This window comes from Eucalyptus grandis, chromosome 9 (assembly GCF_016545825.1).
Source record: "Eucalyptus grandis isolate ANBG69807.140 chromosome 9, ASM1654582v1, whole genome shotgun sequence".
In the NCBI taxonomy this organism is placed as follows: Eukaryota; Viridiplantae; Streptophyta; class Magnoliopsida; order Myrtales; family Myrtaceae; genus Eucalyptus; species Eucalyptus grandis.
Window position 1 is genome coordinate 6975593 of NC_052620.1, and position 23197 is coordinate 6998789.

A 23197-nucleotide genomic window follows, 5' to 3' on the forward strand; every position below is an offset into this window, starting at 1 on the left:
CTTTTCAAAAGAGGAAATCATTTTCCGTGATTTCAAGAAGGATTTTTCGGTCAACGGAAAATATTTTCCGTTGACCGTGTATTTTCCACCATCTGAACACCGGAAAATTCGGAAAATATTTTCCTGGAAGTTATTTTCCGCGAAACGAACGGAGCCTAAATAACAAATTCGTAGGCAATCCATTTGGTATAAAAACTAACACCACTTGATATAAAATTTAACACCATGGAACTTCCTGATAAGATCATATTTATTTTTGGAAACTCAATCGTCCATTGAAAAAAGAAGTCAACTTTCATTCACTCATTCAAATGCTACCTAGATGTGACCACCAAATGCTTGGCTTTAGGAATAGTGAGCACAAACTCCTCAGTCGTGTCAAGCTCACTCGGTGACATGTAGCTAGGAAGCTCCCAGTCAAAGCAGCGCATGAGCTGAGCAATTACGAACCGCACCATGGTCAAGTCGAGCTGCATCCCAGGGTGCCCTCGGTGGCCTGTTCCGAACGGCAGGATATGAAAGTCACGCCCCTTAACATCCACGCTCGACCTAAGAATCTTTCAGGCATGAACTCTTTCGGGTCATGAGTGGTCCACACTTTCGGGTCCCTTCCAATGGACCACTCATTCACGATGAACCTCGACTTATGGAAGCCGTTTACCGTGCAGTCCTCGGTCGCCTCGTGGGGAAGCAAAAGCGGAGCCACCGGGTGAAGCCTCATGGTCTCCTTGATGACCATGTCTAAGTAGTCCAAGCCCTCTAACCGCTCTATTCAGCCACGACTTTCTCTAATTATTCTTGGAGCTTTTTCATTGCCCTAGGATGTTTTATAAGTTCGGCCATTGCCCACTCTGTTGCTGTCATTGAAGTGTCCATTGAACCCACCAACATGTCCTTCACGAAGAAATATATCGAGACTCATATTAGCAAGTATATCGATTGTATTTATCAAACATATTTATAATAGAGTAAGATATGCATGTTATGAGAAAAACCCATAGCATTGAAAATATAAACTTTATACCATCAATTACTACAAGCGTATGGAGCACCCTTTTAACAAAATCAATAGGTTAATTGAACCCATCGGGAAACTACTTATGACATTTCCCTAAGTGTGATCTTTACTAGGAATAAAACTTTATAGAAAAGATAAAAAGGTTAATTTTCTTCTTGAAATATTGGGTATGCGACTATGGTAATTATTATTGCAACTAGCTAATCCTACATGAATTAACTTATTAAAACCCTATTTGAAATATGGACCATGAATCACTCAATAATGAATAGATTTTGTTGTCTCTAGCACTTATTGTTTCGGAGTTGAAAAAACTCGGTCGACCAGCTCAGCCTCAGGTGCTCGAAAGAGACAGGCACGTGAAGTATGTATTTCAAGAAAGAGACGATACTCTATCGTTATACTTGTCGTCTACTTCGCGTATAGGAGCCACGTGGTTGATCGGTAGATAGACAACGCAGAGGCTTACGAGATTCGTGGACACCGTCCGTTCACAAGAACATATGAAGAAGCTAGCAACACTTTCTGTTGTAACCATACACAAGACCCATAGACAGAATGATATTGTTTAAAAATTGCCATTAAAATTTGTAAATCTTAGGTAGAAGAGAGGATGAGAAGATGACGCCCAGGAAAAGTACTAGAAAAGTTCATAAATTTATTATATTGATACCGATTTAGTTGTAAACTTTTTAATTGAATCAATTTAGTTTGAAACCTTTTCACATTGATATCAATTCAGTTCATCCGGCCAATCTTGATAGGCTGGTGTTCATGTGGACGCTAGCTGGTGTCAGCCGTTTGGCCAAACTAATGTGATAATTTTTTAATAATTTTTTTTTTTTTTTTTCGAATTTTTTATTATTTTTTGTTTTTTTGTTTTTCTCTTCTTCTTCTCCTTGCGGTGACCAGTGAGGCTTTGGTGATGCTCGTTGGCCATGGGTGACCACGAAACCTCGTCAGCCATTGTAGAGAGAAGAAACCCAAGGAAGAAGAAGAGAAAAGAAAAAAAAAAAAAAAAAAAAAAATTAATAACAAATTTAAAAAAATAAAAATTATTTGAAAATTCCCTTGTTAGAATTGGATGGATGGCTAACATCCACATTAGCACCGGCCGGGCAAATTGACCGGATGAACTCAATTAGTACCAATAAATGGTTAGGATTAAATTGATTTCATTGAAAAGTTTAGAAATGAATTAGTATTAATATAATAGGTTTATGATTTTTTTAATACTTTTCCCGACACCCATTTAACATGCTTAATCACATATAGACAAATTCTACGCGGATATAATAGTTGAAATATTAAAATTCGTCTACAAAATGGATTTGCAGACTTTGTTCGATATTTCTATAGGGGCGTCCATATGCTCAAGTATCGGCTCATGAACTATCTTTGAACCCTAACTATGCTCATCTCAGAGCCTCAAACAGTAGGATCCTTGTTCTGATAAATTTTCCACTCCGACGTATGCTTAGATAACTGACCAATAATTAAGGTTACAGGGATTATTTGTTAATCTAGCTGCAAAATTTTGATTAATTACCAGAATTATTGCTTTGACATGGGGCCTGTCGTTATGGTGCTCTCCTTCGTTCAATCCCATGACAACTAACATGACATCAACAAAATTTGATCAATTACCAGAATTACGGCTTTGATATGGTGCTCGTCAATAATCGTCTCGAAGAAAGCTTACAAGCTTACGGCTTTCATGGCTTCGTCAACCCCTGAAGATCAAATTCAACACTATCGCTTCTTGAATCACGGCCTTAACCCCTCTCTCGTCAAACTCCTTGTCTATGTACTTCTTCCCAAAGACCATCCGACAACTCATGTTGGCGCTTAGCGATGAGATCTTCACGCTCAAGTCAGTGGCCATGCGGTCGTGAGATGCGTCTTTGGGAAAATTCACAAGCAAGCTGACCTCCTCTCTTCTCATGGACAGAAGTAGTTGATTTTTGCATTGCTAAGGAGCTCCAAAGTGCACATCTTTCTAATGTTCCTCCAATACAGGCTGTATGGTGCGAATGCCAAGCTCCTTTGCTCATAAGACATGTGCTTTGAGGCCTCATGAGGTGGCCGGCTCACGAAAGCAAGATTTTGGGTTTTGAGGAATTGCCTAGCCACTTCGGGCGATCAGACAGCCATTGTGGGCACGAACCAGAAGCACAAATACATGAGGGGCCCATATTTTTAGTTAATTTGTGAACATCGTGGTGAGGGTTTTCCAAGAATCGGAAACCCTGTTGGACCAGGAGGCAATTTCTTCATGCTCTGCGTTTCCCTTAGCAAAGCTTGCAGTCGGAGATGAGCAATCAAAGCGAAGGTGAGTGTTATCCAGATCCAAGCCATTGAGGTGGTTACTTGTACGGAAGTGGGGATGAAGATGGTGATGGGGACAATTTCGGTGCATGCATAGATAAAGAAGTGACAGGGAGAGGGGTGTTTCTAGGCTAAAGCGGATGACATTTATTACTCTTTGTTTTTAGTGGGCCCGTTCATACAGAATCAGAAGACAACATATTAATTTAGAAATAGTGAAAAAAGAAAACATTGAATCTCACGATGCGGATTAATTTTGTCAATCATATATTTGACGTGAAGGATTTAAGAAGCCAATGATCGCGAAATGGGGAAAGAAACACAAGTGATGGGGTCTTCGACGTAGGGATTTTTCCTATTTTATGGATATGGATATTAGGACATTTTTAGCGATATATGATTAAAATATATATTTAATCCCTCCAGATGTATGCAAACCTCCCCATCCACGTATAATAAGTAATAAATATTCGTCTGAAGGGTGATAGCCATAACCTAGAGATGGATCACTTAACTGACCCTTAGGGGCTTTTACTTAACAATGCTAATATAAAGTATATATCAATATATACAAGAAAAAAATAATAAAAAATCTCAAATTTATACATGTATGACATATTTACTATAAATAATTTTCTTATGACATCAAAAACTCCATCCTTGTAGCTATGTGATATATTTACTCTTCAACAAGATTGGTCCAATGAATTTTCAGTCATTTCACTTAAGCCTTGCAAGTGCCTTGTTAATACAATTTACCTCCCATCCTCCATGAAGGCAAATTTTTAATAATGCTCATTGATAGAATATTGACGTCGTGTAAACATATCACATGAATACATGTTTGAGACTTTTTGTGACAAAAAATTAAAGATAAATGTGTTAGAATGGGTATAGTTTATGCGGTTATGAAAAAGACATATATAGATGGGAAAGAAATAAAAGAAAACGAGAAAGAAATAAGATAAAGGAAATTCAATTTCTTTTGGGTTACGTTTATTTTGTGAAAAATATTTTTTGGCCTTTGGATCGCTTGAGAAAACGAGTCACAGGATAATGTTTTTCTAATTAATGGAAACCTACACCTAATTTTTTTTAAAAATCATTTTCTTTTTAAAAATAGAAAAATTATTTTTTAAAATAGGACTAGAAATTAGCACTTGGGCACAAGAACCTAATGTTTATATTCTAGCTCCTTGCAGATATCCTAAGTCTAGATGCCAAGGTTGGATCTACCGGGGTCCATTAAGGCCAAGCACAAGTCTATAAAGGTGTCCATGCTCAAATCTCCCTCACCTGCGTTAGGGTCCATCGAGATCGAGACCCGAGACCCTAGTACCCATGTCTACGTCCTAGGCCTAAGACCCTAGTGCTTGTGCCCTAGTTCCGACACCCAAGCTAAACACCCTAATGCTTGGGTCTAGATCCCCACACATGAGGTTAGGTCTATCGAGGCCAAATGCTAAGCGCTTGAGCTTAGGGCCTCAGGTGCCTATGTCTAGGTCCTTGCACCTGGGATCAAGTCTTCTACACCCAAGCTTGGGTCACCAATGCCCGGGCTTAGGTCCATCGAGGCTGGCCACCGAGACCCGACTAGCTATGCGTAAGTCACTAGAGCCTAGATGGCATATATCTATTTAGGAAAATCAAATTTAATTTTCCTTTCTAAACAACTGAAAATATTTTATGGGTATTTTTCACATTTCAATCAAATATAGGAAAATATTATTTTTCTAGAAAATGATTTTCTGAAAAATATTCTTTGGAAAATGTAACACCTTTTGCAAAACAAACGGCTAAGTTTACAATGAGAAACATGGAAAGACCACGATGCGATTCATTTGCTCACCCAGCCAAGTCCAAGCAAGCAAGCTGATCTCCTCTCTTCCCATGGATTTTTTTTTTTTTTGGAACATCTTCCCATGGATTTGAAGGAGTTGATTTTTGCATTGCTAAGGAGCTTAACAGTGCACATCTTTCTAGCGTTCCTCCAATACGGACTTTGCGGCACAAACGCCAAGCTCCTTTGCTTGTAAGAGAAGTGCTTCGGGGCCTCATGAAACGGTCAGCTCGCAAAAAAAAGATCATGGATTTTGAGCAATGCTTGAATAATAGCCTATACTTAAATTAAAAAAAAAAAAATCATTTTTTCAAAATAAGGCTAGAAATCAATGCTTGAGCACTTGGAACCCAACATTTGTTCTTGGCTCTTGTAGCAAATTCGAGTCAAGAGGTTAAGGTCGGGTCTATTGAGGCCAAGCCTAAGTCCAAAGAGGCCTAGTTCAAAATCCCGGTACCCAAGCTCAAGTTAAATTTATTTAGGTTTATTTTACTAATTAAAATTTTATTTTGTCATTTCGGATAAATAAGATAATCAATAATAAATAATAAAACACAACAAAAAAATAGTAAAAACAAACAAAAACAAAAGCAAAAGCCCAGCCCCTCTCCTCTTTTCTTTTCCTTCGTGCAGGTTCGCGAGGCCTATTCGCGACCTAACTGGCCCGGTCCCCTCTTTCTCCTTTGTCTTCTTCCTCCCATCTTCTTCTTCCTTCCTCCTTCTTCCACCCTCGCAAGACACGCGCGGCGACGAAGATGCGCTCAAGCACAACCTACAACGGAGAGAGAGGAGCGTAGGCTGGTGGGCGAGAGGACGCAACATTGAAGGCGAGCATGCCTCGTGGAAGGGGAAGATTTGACGCCGGTTCGGCCTGCACCTAAGGCCGGTCGGCGTGCGAGGGCCGACGGCCGAACCTCCGTCGACCGGCCTCCTCCTCACTTATAAATAAAGGAGCACCTCCGTTGACGAAAACATAGCAAGCTCCGAGATCTTCCCATTGAGAGACTTCGGGGGAGGAATCGAAGAGCGAGCGAGAAAGAAATCGGGTTGCAAGCTCGGCCGACCTCCCACTAAGAGACTTCGAGGGAGGCCGCCGGCGAGCGAGTCCGAGGAGGTCAGATTTGGCCGGTGGAGGCTCGGATCTGACTGGAGTGAGAGAGAAGCGAGGTCGGAGGAGGCGAAGGAGTTCTAGATCCGCGAAGAGGGGCAGAAGAAGAGGTCCCACCCCCGACGCCACCGGCTGTGCCGAATCCCACCGTGCCACCGTCTCGTCATTGACACGCCAACCGAGCCCGGAACGCCGCAAATAGGTAGCATATGCCCTTTAATGCATCGTCCTCGTCGATCCGTCATTGATGCCCGTCGAAACCCTAGCTGCCGTTATTTGCGTCCACGCCTTGAGCCACCGTGAGATCCGGTCCCTCGTTGCTCTCTATCCGTCGCCCCGACGTCGTCCGAGATCTAAAGGTCGCCGTCATCGCCGCAAGCTGTGCCACCGTGCCGCGCTAAAGCCGAGAGCAGGTGACGATGGAGCCCGCCTACGCCGTCCATCCAGCTCTAATGGCCATCGCCTTTGCCATTCATTGCCGTCGATGTAGCCACCGTAGCCGCCGTTGCCACCGTTGCCGCCGTAATGCTCCCGTTTTCCCCTTTGGCATCATGGATTCGCAAACCCTAGGGTTTGCGATTTCCGAGTCACGAAGCGGATTTGGGTTTGGAAAACCGGTAGGGATTTCGCAATTTAAGGGCGGCGGAAGCGGGTCGAATCCGGATAGGGTTTTGCCGGGAGCGAGTTGTGGAGTCGGGTCGTCGGGCGGGCCGGGCTAGGCGTCCGCCACGGTGTTGTTTTTAAAAAAAAAAAAAAAAAGTCGGGCCCGCTACATGGGCTGTCTGCGTTTAGGGCTGGCCCGAGTCGGACCCAACCCGCGACCCGACCCGGTCGTCCTTTTTTTTAAAAAAAAAATTAATTTTTTTAAATAAATAAATAATAAATAAAAATTTCCAAAAAAAATCAAAAAATATAATTTATTTTCGAAAAAATATTAAAAAATATTTTAATTCCCAAAAACCAAAAAATATTGAAAAATATTAAAAAATATTTTATTTTCCAAAAAATAAAAAATAAAAAATATTCCATATTTTCCAAAAAATGCCAAAAATCCAAAAAAAAAAGCCAAAAATTCATGAACAAGCCAAACAAATTCAGAAAAAGCCAAAAAGACTTGTATTTTTCCAAAATACCAAGAACTCCAAAAATCCCTTTTATGTAAAAAAAAAATTAGAAAAGACTTAAAAATGTTTTCCTCCCAAAAATGCGTGGAAAATCCCCCAAAAATCCAAAAAACCTTAGGGTTTAAACAAAGATTAGGTACCGAAATGGCATTAATGATTAACTAGTGTAATCAAGTCCCCGATCCTAATTTCTCTGGTTGCGCAAGAGTGAGTATTTCTCCCGATATTTCGCTTGGGTTTCTAATCAATCCGCCCCAAATCGATTAGTGGCGACTCCATTTTAAAAATTAATTTACAGGTTAAAAACTTAGACTATTAAAGTCGTGAATTGGTGGACTTGGGAGAGTTCGGGCTTAATAAATTCAGCCGAGCCATTAGCCTCCTTAGGCGCCCGTATCCGATTGCGGGCGCTGAAAAAGAGGTCGCGACAACTTGGCAACTCCGTTGGGGACTTTGAGGACTTAGGCCATTTTATCTTTGTTTAAATGCTTTGCTGACTTGGATTTTTTTCTTTTGTGCGGGGTAATAGCTTAAAGTTTTTTATTATGTTAAAATAAAATGTTTTGTGATTATAAACTGTTGTGCATGCTTTCTTGTTTTAAACACTACACATGGCACACACAACTCGGCCGCCGGACCTGGGCCGCCATAGGATTTCTAAGATGGTGTTAAGAAAGATACGACCTCGAACGCGAGACTGCGATGTAGAGGTTGCCTTTCTTTTCCCCGAATTTCTTAGTCGAGGTTAGGAGGGTATCTTTGCTAACGCGAGACTGCGATGGGCGGATGTCCTTTTAATCTCAACAAACCTTCTCGGTTAGAAATCGAGCGCATGTCCCATGCACATGTTTTTGTGCTTGCCATTTTTCTTTAAAAGTAAAGTAATTTCTTTACTTTTACTCAGTCTTTTTATTTGGCCCAAGGCAATTTAGGATAAGCTTTTCAAGTCCCAGTCTATATGCGATGGGGAAATACGATATCCAGTTCATTCCTACTCCCAAGGCGGAGCTCTTCAGATGGTGGGGTCAATTAGATCAGGTTGCCCAAGAGCGTGTGAAGGCCAAAGTCGGTCATCTCCTATCATTGATCCAAATCACTGTTCGCCCGAAGTCATACAAGCCATGGCACATTTCGGTGCCCGAAGACGATTACATTTATGTTTGGTAGGTTTGAGCTAATCTCAACCTTGGAAGAATACAACATCATCACTTTCGGAATGCCTCTTGAGAAAAAGCTCGTCAAACCATCAACATGCATCATCCCGCTGCGTGGGTTAGTGAGGCTTTTAAGAACTGAAGTCCATACTATGATACAAATTCTTGAAGATAACCATAATACCCGCCCACTAGAATTTATGAATGCATGTTTCCAAAATCAGCCTATGACCCAAAAAAGTGAGATTTTCCTCCGGCATTTTTCGGGCTCATCATCTTCCCCATCAAAGAAATGCCATAAGTCCTAAGATGGCATGGATAGTTGATCAAATCTTGAGATGGGGGAATTATGTCAACATGATTTTAACTGAAACATTCTTATCCTTTAATCGTTTTAAAGACAACATGGAGAAAATCACGCGAGCCTCTCCTGAAATTTTACAAGTCTGGTTCTTTTCTCACCTAAGCAAATTTTGAGACTTCATGCGATCGTCTGAAACGAATGATTTCGAAAATCCATTACAAAAATTTATGATTTTAGGACAATACATTCACAATCAAAGCTGTTTAAATTGGGTAAACTTCCTAAGAGACCCGGCTCCCGAGGCATTCCAATGGTGTGCTGGTTGGTTCCATGAAAAGAGAGCTCGCTTCACTTACAAGCGCTGTCTCCTAATTCCGTTGCTCGGCCTCACCGACGCCATTCTCTATTACCCATATCGGGTGGCACGACAATATGGAGCCCTTCAGGAGATCCCATCGCCTTTCAAGAGGATGATCCCTCCAGTTCTTTTCAACACAAGCCGTGACTATGCATTCGAAATTTCTACCACTGAGGAAACCTGGGACAAGTGCCATCGCAAAAGGATCGTGGTACCCGAGGGCTTGAGGGAGAAGAAAAGCCCACCACGCCTCCATGTCCTACATCCATAATTATCGTATCCCGACAAAATGGAAGCCATCGGTCCCTCACTCAATCGGAGAGCAACCAGCACGAGCAAGCAGCTCATGGAGAGGGATTTGGGAATGGATTGGATACATACCTTAGAGTCGGTCCAAGAAAGCAAGCATCTGCGCAAGCTCAAGACTCCCCGTCACATATAAATTGACAATCATGTGCCCCTTAGTGTTAATAGTGTGAAAGTTTTGTCCCATTTTAGGGACTTTTGTTTAATATCTAGTATTTCATTCTATCATTTCAATTTCAAGTTTTAGATGTTAGGAGTTGGCAGTCTATAAATCCTCTTTTGATAAATAAAAAAACAATTAGACCATTGCCATGGGTCAATCTTTTGTTTACTTTCATGCTCATTCATTGTTTTCGCAATGAACAGGTAATTATGAATCGCCGGCCACCAATAGCTCGCGAATGGCCTCATGCACTAGGGCCCGATCATAATGATGTACAAAATTGCCTCATTAACATTGAAGACGGCGTAGGACAGATGTCCATTGTCCTTCAACAACTCTCGAGACAAATGAACTCTACTCAAGCTGAGCCCAACTCTGTAGTTGCCTTAAACACCATCATGATACCCGCAAATTTGCGAAGAAAATAGCCGTACCATAGACATTTTGAAAGGATCATGAAAAAGTTAAGCGGTTTGCATGACAGAATCCTATGGACTTGTCCAATTACGCCGGCATTGAGATTCCCGAAGAGCTCAAAGCACCTGAATGCGAAAGGTATGCGATACCTCCCGCCTAGAGACCTACTTGCAGCCTACCACGGTCCGAAAGATGATTCAATCGTATCAATCGAGCTTGGCGACCCTTCCTTGCGATGGTACATTGTCAGGAAGATTAGTCCCCTTAAAACCTGGAGGGAACTAATTCATGTTTTTCACCAAGAGTATAATATTGACATCACCCTTGACATCACCTTGCCCTACGAAGAGCCGATGATCGCGGAGCACGAGGAGCCGTTAGTCGTTGAGATAGGAGAGGAACATGTCAATGAAGCCTTGCATAATAAATGGACAGCTGAACAACACCCTGTTACTGGAAAATTTCCCACTAGGAAAGGTAAGGAGCCTTTGTACGAGATCAAAGACACAGAGCTTGTTCAAGACCGGGGCATGACTGGACGACTTCCCAAGCTTACTCCAAGAGCTAGGCTCCAAAGAATACCAACCCCTATCAACTTGGAAAGTGAATCAGATAGTGAAACTCTAATCGAGTTGGCAAAACGAAAGGCCTTACTCAAAGGTCCGGACCGGAAGCCAAGAAAAGAAAGCCTAAGTAGGTTAATTCAGCATCTACCGACGAGCCATCGCACCAAAGCTTCGAACATTCCCAAGAATACAGCTTTGAAGGCTACCATCCCCTAGAGTACAACCACGAAGACTTCCCGGCCCTAGAATACAATCCCAAGGAATTCTAGCGTTATTTCGACAACAAAGCGACGATTCATAGTATAATCAAGCTGTTTCCTACTCTCATCCGAGGATGAAGGCCCGTCGAAGAGGAAGCATACGTCTTTATCAGATTACGATCCTAACGAAGTACTAAGCTCGTCCTTTGACCATGAGGATAGCTTCAATACTTCATTCTCATTCGGAAATTTTGACCAAGAAGAAAGCAATGGGGTAATCTCGATAGAATCCAACTTCCCTGAAACAGAAAAATTCACCACTACAATAGATATGCAGTGGGAAAACCAGTGGCCTAACCAAGATACATCAAGCCCGTCTTGCGCTCATAGGATCATAATGGCACAACTTGTCCCGTGGCTCATTTGTAATATCTCCACGTTGAAATGAGTCGGTACTATAGCCCGATGTCATTCGCAACTTAGGTATTTCAAGAAAGTCTTACGGGGTGCATTACAATGGTTCATCACAAAAGCCAAACATCTACCTCATGAGAGATTGGAATGAGCTGTCTTCTGCATTCCCTTCCAGTATCAAAGCCGGATTGGGAATGAAGTGCCTTGTCGAACTTGGTTCACTTCATAAGAAGACCAATGGAGGATTTACGAGCGTATGCAAGGAGATGAGAGGCTTTTATGATGCAAACTTACCCTCAACCGCGAAGAAGAAATGATAAACTGTTCATAGGGGCCGTACCTCGCAAGCATCGTTGTTGGTTGCATGGGTTGCACTTCCATAGCTTCAATGAAGTGGTCCTCTCATGCGAATACTTCGAGTCACTGGAGGCGAGGAACTCAAAGGCGCTTGATTTCGGAACCAACACTATCAAAGCACTCATTTGCGCAAGAGTTTTCATGGGCTTTACTTGTTTTTATAATTTCATGTTTCTTATCTTGTCTAGTATGCTACTATTGTATTTTCCATTCCAAGTACTCTATTGTATAGTTCTAATATTTTATTTTGAGAGCATGAGGCGGTACTCCAAACCTTGCCAGTGATGCTATCCGACCATGAAAAGAAAATATCATCCAAGGAGAATGCGAGGGCTGGGCTTCCTCATGCTTTTTTCTCCCCCAAAGACATATTTTGAAAATAAAAATATTTCATCACTCAAAAGCTTTTGTCAAAATAAGATGATAAATTTAAGCACGTTTGTCTTCCTAATCCTCTCACTTTATGTTTCAAAACATCATCCCCTTTGATTTAGTGTGACAAAGGTATTTGAAACTAGCACATCGTGTGAACAAACCAATTTCAAAAGAACACATTTTCAAGAAAACGGGGCAAACGAAAAAGAGCATCCCGTTTCAAAAAGGGTAAGTATTATCCCCTTAACATAATATTGAGAATGACAACCCCTCTCTTCTATTTATAGGATACAAAAGGTGAGACGTAATAGGTATAGGCATACAGTTGAAATCGAGGCATCCATGACATGCCTCACTCCTTGATTCCATCCTAAGCCAAATGACTATCTTGTCGCACGACGCGCCCAAACGGCTAGATATTACGGTTTCAACTTCAACATAAGGAAGAAGTTCTTTTTCTCCCTTTAAAGTGATTACTTGTCAACGGGAGAAAATCTAGACAGTCAAAGCGATCTATGGCCCCACACCCTGGACAATGACTTTGGAATCTAGAAACTTCACTCCAAACACATATTCTTCCAAGGAGTAATTACCATCAGAAAGCTTGAAATTTTTTATCTCGATTCCATAGAAGCTTAAGGTACATGACTTTTGCCCAATGACGCTATAGTTAAAGACGAAGGAGAAATTCCACGAAGGAAGGCGTTGAAGATGAATCAACGACCAACAATCATGCATACATGGTCACAAAGGAGGAAGGCCAATTGAAGGAAATATTGAACTATGCCAAGACGAAGAGGCTGTCACCAGTATACAGAAATCCTTAGGAATCAACAAATACAAACTCTGGGGAATGGTAATTTGGTATTGTTTCCAATACTCCCACTATCTGAACCCGCTTTTGACGTATTTTCCCTACTTGATAGGGAGCATCACAACTCAAGAACCAAACTCAATGGTTAGGTTTGACAAATCAATATTGGCCAAGCTAGTATGTGGAAATGACCTATATCAAATTTGCTTAGCTTCGTGTAAAAAGACATGTCATCCAGGAGCCAATTTAGAGAATAATTGACCTAACGAAGCAAGGGACATAGGACTTTGTGTCCCCCTCTCACTTCAGGTTCACCCAATCATCTGCAAATCAGTGAATGGTAAAGTTGTATCGCTTCCAGTTATTCGACTCTTGAAAGAGTTCATGAATAACACATTCCCTCTTGTTTGTTACAGGATCACCTGATTGTCAAAAACAAAGATAACAAATCAATGAGAGGCATGACAAACTCTCCCAAGCAAAATGGCATCTCAAGTATTGCCAAAGCAAATGACAGAGATCCTTCAGGCCTCAATTCACCTTTAATTTTGGCCCTGTTGATTGATCCATTTTCATCTTCTCTTCTGCAGGGGCAAAAACAGAGATGCCCGATTAGATCCACAACCCCGGTTGATCCTTCATGTGTCATATCCCTAATCAATAGGGATAACTATCAACACCCATTTGTGAATAACCATTTTGATGTTCAAAATTTAACATATTTGGAAACACCATTATGTTAACTCCTAAAGTTGTCAATAGGGTCTTTTTTTGAGTCAAAACCATTCACTTGTTTTGAAGAGTTCAAACTCCATCATATTCAAAATGTTGCATGTCATTTCGGATGAATTCTGCATGATGATTTTGTCTGTCTAAGTTACCGATTCCACGAGGATTATTAGAATAGACAGCTAAGTGAAGAATACAAGATTGATTGAGCATGCTGGATGAGGCATGTCGAGAATGATGAAAGGCAAGCCATATCCTACACACGAGTCCCCATCTATACACTTGTGAGATGAGTGCAGAAGATTCCATGACTGCAAGGGGTAAAGAGTTCTTTCGCGAATGGTACGATAACCAAAACAGTGAGAGGCATTTCATTGCTCATCCCATTGAGCCCTATATATTGGTGGAATTTTTGTCCTACCCCGTCAAGAACCACCCCACCTTTGGGGCAGATCAGAGGCAAAGCAGCATCACAAGGTGAGAAGAGGGATGTAAATTTTCTTGCTTGCACTTGCATCAATCTTCGGGTGTCTTTATTGCATATGAACACTCGCGTTAATTTAAGTGCCTTAGAATGACGAAGAGCAATTCTTTCAGAACCAACACTATCAAAGCACTCATTTACGCAGGAGTTTTCATGGGCTTTACATGTTTCTTATCTTGTCTAGTGTGCTACTGTTGTATTTTCCATTCCAAGTACTCTATTGTATAGTTCTAATATTTTATTTTGAGAGCATGAGGCGGTACTCCAAACCTGCCCAGTGATGCTATCCAACCATGAAAAGAAAATATCATCCAAGGAGAATACTGAGGGTTGGGCTTCCTCATACTTTTTTTTCTTCCCCAAAGATGTATTTTGAAAATAAAAATATTTCATCACTCAAAAGCTTTTGTCAAAATAAGATGATAAATTTAAGCACGTTTGTTTTCTAACCCTCTCACTTTATGTTTCAGAACATCATCCCCTTTGATTTAGTGTGACAAAAGGTATTTGCTAACACATCGTGTGAACAAACCAATTTCAAAGAACACATTTTCAAGAAAGCGGGGCAAACAGAAAAGAGCATCCCGTTTCAAAAACGGTAAGTATTATCCCCTTAACATAATATTGAGAATGACAACCCCTCTCTTCTATTTATAGGATACAAAAGGTGAGACGTAATAGGTATAGGCATACAGTTGAAATCGAGGCATCCATGACATGCCTCACTCCCGCATGATTCCATCCTAAGCCAAATGACTATCTTGTCGCACGACGCGCCCCAAACAGCTAGATATTACGGTTTCAACTTCAACATAAGGAAGAAGTTCTTTTTCTCCCTTTAAAGTGATTTTTGTCAACGGGGAGAAAATCTAGACGATCAAGCGATCTATGGCCCCACACCCTGGACAATGACTTTGGAATCTAGAAACTTCACTCCAAACACATATTCTTCCAAGGAGTAATTACCATCAGAAAGCTTGAAATTTTTTATCTCAGATTCCATAGAAGCTTAAGGTACATGACTTTTGCCCAATGACGCTATAGTTAAAGACAGAAGGAGAAATTCCACAGAAGGAAGGCGTTGAAGATGAATCAACGACCAACAATCATGCATACATGGTCACAAAGGAGGAAGGCCAATTGAAGGAAATATTGAACTATGCCAAGACGAAGAGGCTGTCATCGGCATACGAAATCCTTAGGAATCAACAAATACAAACTCTAGGGAAGGGTAATTTGGTATTGTTTCCAATACTCCCACTATCTGAACCCGCTTTTGACGTATTTTCCCTACTTGACAGGGAGCATCACAACTCAAGAACCAAACTGAATGGTTAGGTTTGACAAATCAATATTGGCCAAGCTAGTACGTGGAAATGACCCACATCAAATTCACCTAGCTTCGTGTAAAAAGACATGTCATCCAGGAGCCAATTTAGAGAATAATTGACCTAACAAAGCAAGGGACATAGGACTTCGTGTCCCCCTCTCACTTCAGGTTCACCCAATCATCTGCAAATCAATGAATGGTAAAGTTGTATCGCTTCCAGTTATTTGACTCTTGAAAGAGTTCATGAATAACACATTCCCTCTTGTTTGTTGCGGGATCACCGATTGTCAAAACAAAGATAACAAATCAATGAGAGGCATGACAAACTCTCCCAAGCAAAATGGCATCTCAAGTATTGCCAAAGCAAATGACAGAGATCCTTCAGGCCTCAATTCACCTTTAATTTTGGCCCTGTTGATTGATCCATTTTCATCTTCTCTTCTGTAAGGGCAAAAACAGAGATGCCCGATTAGATCCCCAACCCCGGTTGATCCTTCATGTGTCATATCCTAATCAATAGGGATAACTATCAACACCCATTTGTGAATAACCATTTTGATGTTCAAAATTTAACATATTTGGAAACACCATTATGTTAACTCTAAAGTTGTCAATAGGGTCTTTTTTTGAGTCAAAACCATTCACTTGTTTTGAAGAGTTCAAACTCCATCATATTCAAAATGTTGCATGTCATTTCAGATAAATTCTGCATGATGATTTTGTCTTCTAAGTTACCGATTCCACCGAGGATTATTAGAATAGACAGCTAAGTGAAGAATACAAGATTGATTGAGCATGCTGGATGAGACGTGTCGAGAATGATGAAAGGCAAGCCATATCCTACACACAATCCCCTATCTATACACTTGTGAGATGGGTGCAGAAGATTCCATGACTGCCGGGGTAAAGAGTTCTTTCGCGAATGGTACGATAACCAAAAGCAGTGAGAGGCATTTCATTGCTCATCCCATTGAGCCCTATATATTGGTGGAATTTTTGTCCTACCCCGTCAAGAACCACCCCACACTGGGGCATATCAGAGGCAAAGCAGCATCACAAGGTGAGAAGAGGGATATAAATTTTCTTGCTTGCACTTGCATCAATCTTGGGGTGTCTTTATTGCATATGAACACTCGCGTTAATTTAAGTGCATTAGAATGACGAAGAGCAATTCTTTCTCTAAACACTTGTATTCATTGTACAACCCAATTGAGTCCGTAATTTCACCATCACATGGAGGCAAAACGGAGTTACGCCATTTAAGCGGCATAGCCTAGAGTGCTAGCTGAAGATGAAGACTCAAGAGTTTAACAACAATGTCGTGATTGAACTTGCCTAGGCTAGTTCCTCTCTAACGACAAGAATGAAAAATAGGGGCATAAAAAAGCGTGTACCGGTAAAAGCAAGGTCAATGCCCATGAATGAAGAACTGGAATAAAAATAGGGGCATGAAAAAAGCAGTGTGCCTGGTAAAAGCAAGGCCAATGCTCCCCAGTAAAAAATACAGCCAAGAAGAAGTTGTCATTGTGGTCCATAGAACCTTTATCTAACAGTGAGAAGAAAGACCAGTGACAAATGTCGAGATAGTCACGAACTCACCCTCTTACATGTGAGCCAAGTCTACGTTACATTCCCATTGTAAAAGTCTCTTCAAACTAGGGCACTTCAATTAACGTAGGATTTCATGCGTATATAAGCATCGCTCGAAGAAGTACGAGCAAGATTACTCTATCTCTTTTCAGGATTCTTGACTTGCAAACTGGAGATGATTGTGTGGCACTTTGTTCATGAGCCTTGACCTCGACGGTCCCATTTGATGAGCTGTTGACCAAGTCTTCATCACAATTTCAACAAAGACCTCTCACATTGGTAAAGTCGTACCACTTGCGAGAATACTCGGACCCTTGTTGACATGATGACAGTGAGATAGTGTGGTCCTTATAAATCCTGCATTAATGGTCAGGATAGCCTTTTCCATGAGAGTGAGCGAAAAGTCCTTTCAGTACTCGAAAGTCCCTCATCTGGCATGCTCAAGACATCTACATTCTAAATGAAGGTTGTCTTTCATAATCTTTCCTAGTGGAAATCAGATAATGCAAAATTGACAAAATTATCATGCATAAATCTCATTTAAACTCATGAATTTACAGCATATATGATCATGTGTGCATATTGTGCAAATAGCAGACATACTCTCAGAGATCAGAGATATTGCCAGGTAAGCATATCCTTATCCCCATTTGACTTAAAGTACCTACCATTGTCTAGGTACTCTCTTCTTGACACTCGACCTATTCGAGTCGTCCCTTGAGTTTGGATGCTTGCAACTGTCTTAGCATCCCATTGTCTTTGAGTACCAGCCACGTCCAGGATACTCCTTTTTCCCGACACTCGACCTATTCGAGTTGTCCCAGTATTGATACTTGTGACCAACCAAGTATCCCTTTATCGTTGAATACCTCTCTTTGTCTAAGTATCCCTATTGTCTTTGAGTACCACCACCCGTTCGGATACTCCTTTCCCCGACACTTGACCTGTTTGAGTTGTCCCCAAAGTATTAATACTTGTGACTAACCAAGTATCCATTTATCGTTGAATACCTACTGCTGTCTAGGTATCCCAATATCATTAAGTACCCACCGTTTGGATACTCCTTTCCATGACACTCGACTTGTTCGAGTTGTCTTCAAAATTGTATCATTGAATACTAGTAACCATTCAAGTATTCCATCACATTGTGCGCCTGTGGTTACCTAGGTATGCTTTCTTACACTTGGAGTAGCCTAAGTGGTCCCAGATCATATCATTAAATACTTGTGTTCATCAAAGTATTCCAAAGATTTAGAACACTGGTAGTACTTTGTACACTGCGGCTACCCAGTGTTCTAGTCCTTTTGAGTGCCTGCGGCCATCCATGTAAGCCTCGTGCTACATTCAAGTTTATGTTACCAGGAGGTGAGAGACCTTCACCAATATGTGGGGCATGTCTTCGATATTCCCAATTACCAGGAGGTGAGAGACCTTCATGAATATCCAAGGTACGTCCTCGATATTCCCTTTACCAAGAGGTGAGAAACCTTCATGAATATCCAAGGTACGTCCTCGATATTCCAACTACCAGGAGGTGGGAGACCTTCATGAATATGCGAGGTACGTCCTCGATATTCCCCAATTACCAGGAGGTGGGAGACCTTCATGAATATCTCAGGTACGTCCTCGATATTCCCTTTTACTAGGAGGTGAGAGACCTTCACGAATATCTTAGGTACGTCCTCGATATTCCCCTTTACCAGGAGGTGAGAGACCTTCATAAATATGTGAGGCACGTCCTCAATATTCCCAATTACCAGGAGGTGAGAGATCTTCACGAATATCCAAGGTACGCCCTCGATATTCTCCTTTACCGGGAGGTGAGAGACCTTCATGAATATGCGAGGCACGTCCTCAATATTCCCAATTACCGGGAGGTGAGAGACCTTCATGAATATCCAAGGTACGTCCTCGATATTCCAACTACGGGGGAGGTGAGAGACATTCACGAATATGCGAGACCCATCCTCGATATTCCCAATTACAAGGAAGTGAGAGACCCTCACGAATATCCCAGGAGGTGAGAGACCTTCATGAATATCCAAGGTACACCCTCAATATTCCAACTACCAGGAAGTGAGAGACCTTCACGAATATGCGAGACCCATCCTCGATATTACCACTATTAGGAGGTGAGAGACCTTCACGAATATCCCAGGTACGCCCTCGATATTTCCCAATTGCCAAGAGGTGGGACACCTTCACGAATATCCAAGGTATGTTCTCAATATTTCCAATTATCAGGTACCCCTTCGATACTTGTGAATGTCCAAGTATCCCCCAAGAATTCATACTTGTGATCATCCAAGTACCCCTTCAATGCCTATGGTCAGCCAAATACCCATTTTGACGCCTGCAAATGCCCAAATACCTTTCAAGTTAGTACTTGTGAATATCTAGGTACTCATTGATATACCTGTGAATGTCCAGGTATCTTCCAGAATCAATGCCCGAGAAGGCGCATCCTCCCGAGAAAGGTCGAGTTCCAATTCTGTCTTTGATGTCAAGTCGGACACCCACAAATCGATGCCCCGAGAAAGGTCGGGTACCAATTGGTGTCTTCGATAGAAGTCAAACACCCAACAAATCGATGCCACGATAAAGATCGGCGCATCTCTGAGAAAGGTCGGGTACCAACCGGTGTCCTTGATTGAGGTCAGGCACCCCCAACAAACAGATGCCCTGAGAAAGGTCGGCGCATCTCCCGTTAAGGCGACCGAAGAAAGGTTCGGGTCCTAGACAAACCAATTTATTGCTCTAATAGGTGATCGAAGAAAGGTTCGGGTCCTGGAAAAGCAATTCCCCATCAAGGCGATCGAAGAAAGGTTGGTCCGGGAAGGCAATTCCCGTCAAGGCGAGAAGAAAGGTTCGGGTCCTAGACAAATCACTTATTGCTCTAATAGGCGACCAAAGAATGGTTCGGGTCCTGGAAAAGCAACCTCCTCACATCACCAGGTAAGATGACTCCTTGATACTTGCCAAAACTCGGGGTTCACACCACACCCTATTTCACTCACTCCTAAAGGTAAGTAACTACAGGTATCTTCTTATCTATCTTAATATTGCTCTTTTTCTGCATGGAATAATAGATCCCAAATAAAATACAATCTGCTACGTATGCATGGATAAAATTTAGGCATCAGTTTGTCTTTGAATGCAACCTCTGCGAGCTCATCTTAAAAAAGGGGCAGCTGTTAACACCTTAATTTTATTTAGGTTTATTTTATAATTAAAATTTTATTTTGTCATTCGGATAAATAAGATAATCAATAATAAACAATAAAAACAACAAAAAATAGTAAAAACAAACAAAAACAAAAAGAAAAGCAAAAGCCCAGCCCCTCTCCTCTTTTCTTTTCCTTCGTGCAGGTCCGTGAGGCCCATCCGCGACCTAACCCGGCCCGACCCCCTCTTTCTCCTTTGTCTTCTTCCTCCCATCTTCTTCTTCCTTCCTCCTTCTTCCACCTTTGCAAGACACGTGCGGCGATGAAGACGCGCTCAAGCACAACCTACAACGAGAGAGGAGCGTAGGGCGGTGGGCGAGAGGATGCAGCATTGAAGGTGAGTAGGCCTCCGTGGAAGGGGAAGATTTGACGCCCGCACCTAGGGCTGGTCGGCGTGCGAGGGCTGACGGCCGAACCTCCATCGTTGGCCTCCTCCTCGCCTATAAATAGAGGAGTACCTTCGTCGGTGAAAACGCAGCGAGCTCCGAGATCTTCCCACCGAGAGACTTCGGGCGAGGAATCGAAGAGCGAGCGAGAGAGAAATCGGGTCGCGAGCTCGGCCGACCTCCCACTCAAGAGACTTTGGGAGGCTGCGGCGAGCGTAGTTCCGAGGAGGTCGATCTGGCCGGTGGAGGCTCGGATCCGACCGAGTGAGAGAGAAGTGAGGTCGGAGGAGGTGAAGGAGTTCGGGATCCGCGAAGAGGGGCGAAAGAAGAGGTACCAGCCCCCGACGCCGCTGCTGTGCCGAATCCCCTCGTGCTACTGTCTCATTGTCGACACCGCCAACCGAGCCCAGACGCCGTAAACAGGTAGCATATGCCCTCTAATGCATCGTCCTCGTCGATCCGTCGTTGATGCCCTGTTGGAAACCCTAGCCGCCGTTCGTCGCGTCGCTGCCTTGAGCCATCGTGAGATCTAGTCCCCGGTCGCTCTCTATTCGCCATCCCAACGTCGTCTAGATCTAAAGGTCGCGTCATCGCCGCAAGCCGTGCCACCATGCCGTGCTAAAGCCGAGATTAGGTGACGATGGAGCCCCGCCTACGCCGTCCATCCAATGTCTCTAATGGTCGTCACCTTTGCCATTCACTGCTGTCGCTGTAGCCACCGTAGTCGTTGTCGCCACCGTAGTGCTCCCGTTTCCCCCCTTCGGCGCCGCGGATTCGCAAACCTTAGGGTTTGCGATTTCCGGGTCATGAAGCGGATCCGGGTTTGGAAAACCGGGTAGGGATTCCGTGATTTAAGGGGCGGCGGAAGCCGGGTCGGGGTTCGGGTCGGATCCGGGTAGGGTTTCACCGGGGGAGTGAGTTGTGGAGTCGGGTCGTCGGGCTGGGCCGGGCCAAGCGTACGCCACGGCTGTCGTTTTATAATAAAAAAAGAAAGTCGGGCCCGCTATGCGGGCCCATCTGCGTTTTGGGCCGGGCCCGGGTCGGACGCAACTCACGGACCCAACCCGGGTTGGCCTTTATTTATTTTATTTTATTTTATTTTATTTTCGAAAAATTATTTTAATTCCCAAAAACCAAAAAATATTGAAAAATATTAAAAAATATTTTATTTTCGAAAAAAATCAATAATATAAAAAATATTCCATATTTTCAAAAAATGCCAAAAATTTATGAAAAAGCCAAAAAAATCAGAAAAGCCAAAAAGACTTGTATTTTTCCAAAATACCAAGAAATCAAAAATCCCTTTTATGTAAAGGAAAAATTAGAAAAAAGACTTAAAAATGTTTTTCCTCTAAAAATGCATGGAAAATCCCCCAAAAATCCAAAAAGCCTTAGGGTTTAAACAAAAGATTAGGTAGAAAGGGCATTAGTGATTAACTAGTGTAATCGGGTCCCCGATCCTAATTTCTCGGATTTGCGCAGGAGTGAGTATTTCTCCCGATACTTCGATTGGGTTTCTAATCAACCCGCCCCAAATCGATTAGTGGCGACTCCATTTTAAAAATTAATTTACAGGTTAAAAACTTAGATTATTAAAATCGTGAATTGGTGGACTTGGGAGAGTCCGGGCTTAATAAATTCAGCTGAGCCATTAGCGTCATAGGCGCCCGTATCCGATTGCGGGCGCCGAAAAGAGAGGTCGCGATAGTCAGCGACACTTGGGCTCGAGTCCATCAAGACTAGGTCAAGACTCTCAAGCTTGTGCCTTGGTCCGACACTCGAACCGGGGACCTTAATGCCCATGCCTTGATCCCCCATGCATGAGCTTAGGCCCATCAAGGCTAGATGCTAAGCGCTTGAGCTTGGGTGTATCAAAGTCAAGCCCGGGACCTTGCTGCTCATGCCCAAGTCCCCCGCATGAGATTGGGTCTCCTACAACCGAGCCTGAATCACTAGTCACCGGGTCCATTGAGGTCGAATCTAGGACCTCAATCATCCATGTGCAAGTTACCTAGCTCAAATGGCATACATTTATTTATGAAAGCCAAATTATATTTTCCTTGCCAAACTTCGGAAAATGCTTTATGGCTATTTTTATTTTATTTTAATTTCAGCCAAACCCAGAAAGTGAAAATGATTTCTTAAAAATGATTTTTTTAGAAATGTAATATTTTTCGTAAAACAAATAGAGCCTAAGTTTAAGATGAAAAACATGGAAACATCATGACGTGATTCATGTGCTCACCAAGCCAGGTCCAAGGTCCGGCCAAGCAAGTCAGGCGCTCGGCACCCAAAGATGAGCGGAGAGGCTTTCTCATGCGGTGGCCGGAAGCCCAACTCGGGTGAACGGGCCCGAACCTTGTTCAGCCTTCCCACTCGGATGTCTCATACATGGGCATCCAAAGAATGATCCTCAGACCCCCTAAAATCTTCGCTATTTTGTTTCAATTCGACCTTCGATTCTAATTGGTTCTTTTATGGGATTGGCGAAACCTCTCAGACATCAAACACAATTGAGATAGCTAGTACGAGTACCTAGAGGGGGGTGAATAGGTATACACAAAAAATTTCTCGATGTTTGCACGATACTTAAACAATTAGAGACTTC

General features: G+C 42.4%; 1 pseudogene; it reads right to left on the reverse strand.

Moving 5' to 3' along the window:
• Window positions 1-314: 314 nt before the first annotated feature.
• Window positions 315-3214, reverse strand: LOC120288367 (annotated as a pseudogene).
• Between the last annotated feature and the right edge of the window lie 19983 nt (window positions 3215-23197).